This window comes from Melozone crissalis, unplaced genomic scaffold (assembly GCF_028551555.1).
Source record: "Melozone crissalis strain CALT ecotype California unplaced genomic scaffold, PUWL_Pcris_2 ptg000026l_1, whole genome shotgun sequence".
In the NCBI taxonomy this organism is placed as follows: domain Eukaryota; kingdom Metazoa; phylum Chordata; class Aves; order Passeriformes; family Passerellidae; genus Melozone; species Melozone crissalis.
The window spans coordinates 1595050-1599565 of NW_026535804.1; the positions used below are offsets into that span (position 1 = coordinate 1595050).

The following is a 4516-nucleotide window of genomic DNA, read 5'->3' on the forward strand; positions in this document are numbered from 1 at the left end:
GACAGTCCAGTTTCCGAAAGAAGAAAGACGAATCCCATCTGGTGGGTCCAGCTCCCCAGATGTGTGTCCACCTTTTAATTGCAGAGATTCTAAATCTCATAACAGTGATGTCCAGCTTCCCTTTGGTCGAAACCATAAACCCTTGAGGTGATGTTCATCTTCTTTTCTCAAGCTGCTTTTCTCTGCTTCAATAAGGTGTGAGATAAGCATATTTCTTTTATATATATTCTAAAACTATAGTTTCAACGATACAAGTAATATTCTAAAATTATATTTCAAAATGTTATTATTGCAGAGCTTTTTATGGATTAAATGCAAGCAAAAAGCAACATCTTTGACACCTTAATTTCAATGCTCTTAAATCAACCAGGGTAAATTGCAAACAAAAGATAGGTTCAAAGGCCTTTTTCCATGCTTTATTTTCCTCAGTTATTATTAGAATTCACAACTGTCCATTGCTGGGGTCCACACATTTTGCATTCATAAATACACACGTCGCCTGTTTGTACCTGACATGAAACATAGCTTTGTATTTCACGTTTCCACCTGTATTTAGAAAAAAAAGGTCAAGAGACCACAAGGCATATGTCATGCCTGTAAAGAAGTAGTTTAGCTTGTCCTCATCAGTGGAATTCCCATCCCAGTGCAGCTTTTGTGATAGAAATATGTCTGTCCATGCCCCAGGACAGTTCATACTCCCTCCTTATTGGCATTGTACTCGTTTATGCATAAAGCTGAATGAGTTTGACACTAAATTGGAAGCCATTTAATATCAGTTAATATTAAATGATATTTTCTTTGAGTGTTTGGCCCAGCTGCAGATCTTAAGCGGAGGAGATGAGACATTGTATTCCAACTTTTTTATTTCTCTGTTTTGTTTATTGTAACCCAAAAACTTTATCCAAGAATGAAGCAAACTTTTCTGCCTGTCCAGGAGGAAAAGGTTTCAAAGCTGACAAGTCCATCGACTGCAGTGTCTCCACAAGAGTGCTGGAAAAAGAGACCAAAAGCAAAAATTAAAGAAGAAATAGCCATCCCATAGGAAATTTTTAAATACAATTTTCTTTCTATGCATCCATACATAATTCTTTAGCATGGAAATATTAAATAAGGATATGTATGGAAAAGAAGAGAATGCCCAGAGCAGCAGGCCCTAGCCAGCACTGGCTGGTAGGGAGCATTGCTGACAACACACTTCCTTCAGCTTTCTGAGACAAACTCAACTTTGACACTTTTTAATCTTCTGTGGTTGCAATGCTGGGAGACTGAGCAAGATCTGAGGCTCGGCTCCATAAACCATAAGAGGAGATCCATCCTATTTGAACACATGGCAGAGTTCTCCCCTGATCACAGAGCCAGAAAGAACAGCTACATCAAGCTGTCACTTGCTATTATCAGGCTGCAAATAAGGCTTAAATGCTTGGCACTGCCCAACACAAAGAAATAAAAATTCCAAAGCTGACAGAAGCACCAAGATAATAGGTTTAAGAAACTTGCTCAATTTAAATGAATGCCAGGCCTGGTCTGTTCAGAAAGCTAGTCTGAAACACATGAAATTCTGCTTGCAAGGCAAAGGAACAAGATGCAGACTAAGTAAAGGGAGTTACATTTTTTCTGCCTTCAGTTTAAAAGTCATCTTTTTTTTTAGAGTGGAGTCGATCACGAGTAAAGAGAAAAGAGTAAGATACAGTCAAAACCAGGAGAAGAAATAAACCCAACAGGAGTCAGGATGAACTCTAAAAAAAGGAGCTAGGAGTGTTGGTGATGGTGGGATTTTTTCACGCATTGTTTGCTTGTGGGATAGGGGTTTTTTTGTGTGTTTTTGTTAGTTTAGTTTAAATTTTTCTCCTGAAGTGACAGACAGTAGATCTGTGAAACTCCTTGTCAGATGGTATAGTGGATTCAGGAAGTTTAGTTAAAAGGGCAGCCTGAATGAGGACTTGAAAGACAGGGGTATTTAAAATTACTAACAAGATAATATCTATATCTGCTTTATTAATCTCCTGAATCGAAGTGTTTTTCTTTTTTTAATCTAAATACATGTTACCTCAAATAGAGAAAAATAATTATAAGAGGTTGGTAAAAAGGCTTGGTAAGTGTGGTAAATTTCTATGTAGTGTTAGTCTATTCACTCTGGAAAATGTAGTATCCAGATGGAGATGACAGAGAAGGATGTAAATTTCCTTGTTGCGTTCTCAGCTGTGCAGTCACATGGACTGAATGCTGTTGCCCAGCAGGAACAGCCCCAGCAGCTCCATACCTGCAGTTACAGTAGAGGACACAGACATCTCTGCGCAGCTGTTTGGCCAGCTCAAGCTGATGGTTGTTCCTCAGCTTGTCATTTATTACTATTAGTGGTTTTCCTTTCTCTAGAGTCTCCAGGCAGCTACCAGCACCTACGAGAGGAACAGAAAACATGGTGAGAGATCAAATATCCCCCTATTCGCTGCTGAAAGAGGGGAGCCTCTTGAACAACCCAGCTGTGGAGCTCAGCACTCCCAGCCAGCTCACCCCGGGATGGAGAGACCTCATCCCACGGAGCTCCCACAGCCCCAGAAGCAGCCGGGCTGTACCTGCGTGGCTGATGACCAGGTCTGCGCTCTGCAGCTCCTCAGCCAGCGGGTCCTTGAACCGGAACGCTTCCACCGCCACGGCCAGGCTGCTGCTGGGCTGCGGCTGCGGCAGCTAGCCCCGGCCCGCCTGCAGCACCAGCTTCTGGTCCCCACGGCTCTGCAGCGCCTGCGGGCACGGCACCGGGGAATGGAGGCGATAACGGGGGCGGAGAAGATGGTGGGGAGGGGGGATGGAGAGAGAGATGGAGAAGAAGGGGGGGATGGCGGAGGTGGAACGAAGGGGATGAGGCGGGGATAGAGAGGCTGTCTGAGGGCTGTGCCCAACCCCCCCACGGCCCCGGCCCCGGTATCACTGCCCCCTCCCCGTCCCACAGGCCGTCCCTCCCCTTCCTCCAGCAACACTTCATGCTTCTCCGCCGGGCACCCCCGAACCGCCCCGACACCCTCAGGCACCCCAGCACCGCTGCTGGGAGGGCAGGCCCGGGCCCGGACCGGGGCCGGTGTCGGTGTCTCGGCCGGCTGACCTGCAGTGCGGGCGGGGAGCGGGCCATGGCGATCAGCTCATCGAAGCTGGCGGTGCCCACGGTGACGAACACGGACTGCATGGCCGCCGGGACGGGACGGGACGGCTGTGGGGCCGCCAGGGGGCGCCGCGCGCCCGCGCAGAGCTCCCGAAATGGCGGCCGGACTGAGGGGAGGGACGGGGGGGGCGGGAACGCCTCCTTCCCTCCCTGTCCCTCCTTGTCTTTTCTTGTGCCTCCCTGTCGCTCCTTGTCCCTCCCTGGCCCTCCTGTCCCTCCTTGTCCCCTACCGTGGCTTCTCTTCATGGGTTTTTCCCGTCCGCCCGTTTCGGCGGGTCTGGTGCCACTGCGCCGTGGGGTTCTCCCTCACGGTACCGTACCAGTAGCGACTGTGGTCTGGCAGCGTTTAGAGGGGTAGCCAAGACTGTTCCAGGTTTTTAGATTTCCAAGGAGAAGAGGTAAAAAATAAATTTGGAAAAGGGATTCGGAAAGTTTTGGACTGCACGTGTTATTTCAGCCTTGGGGACGCACATAACTCGCGGACGGCCTGTGTGGGTGTGTTCAAAAGTGCCATTGCCAGAGCAGGGCCACAGCCACCCTCCCTTTACAGACTGACACTGGCCCAAGCCTCCCACAACACTTACTGGGAGAGTAACATTTAAACTTCTACCCCAAAATCATGAATATTAAATGTGCTAACACAGTTATGAATATTAGATGTGGTAAATGTGTTCACTGAAGAGTAAGAATGACCCCTGAACAGTTGCACAAACAGAGCTGGCAGTTTTGTTCCTTATTAGTAAGTGTAACACAGTGCATTATTTGCTACAAAGATAAACCAAAGTTAGACATCTAAATCTATTTATTCCCTGAATTAAAGTCAACAGATGAGGTCCCAACTGTATACACAGTTGTGTATACATGGTGTTGGAAGAAGGATGCAGCTTCTTGTGGAAACCTCTGACTGCCATGTTAATGCCTTGTTCACAATGCTCATTAGCCCCCTGTTGTTTTCATTTAGCATCATGAGCCACGCTGAAATGTATTTATTTTTTGATTAAAGCAAATAGTGCTGACAGCAGACACTGTCTGGGGGGAAAATGCTGTAGAACAAAACATTATTGGTGTCCTGAGTGCACAGGGACTTAGTGGCTCTGCCCAGCCTCATCCAGCTCTTGCTGTTGTCCCTCAGGAAAAGGAATCTGGGAGCTGAGGGTGGCCGCAACACCAGCCAGGTAAAGAGCTCACCAACAGGACATGGTCCAGTGACCATCCGGCAAAGACACGGACACAACGTCAGCCCAGGAAACCCAAACAGCAGTTCACGAACAGAATTAGCAGCAAAGACACCCACGAGTCACCTCTGTCATCCCAGCAGGAGAAGGACATGGTCAGGTAGGTTCAGAGGAGGGCTACAAAGAG

The 4516-nt window shown here is 47.5% G+C and overlaps 1 pseudogene; it reads right to left on the reverse strand.

Annotated features, from left to right (window-relative positions):
• Window positions 1-878: 878 nt before the first annotated feature.
• On the reverse strand, window positions 879-3178 carry LOC128938427 (UDP-N-acetylglucosamine transferase subunit ALG13 homolog; annotated as a pseudogene).
• Between the last annotated feature and the right edge of the window lie 1338 nt (window positions 3179-4516).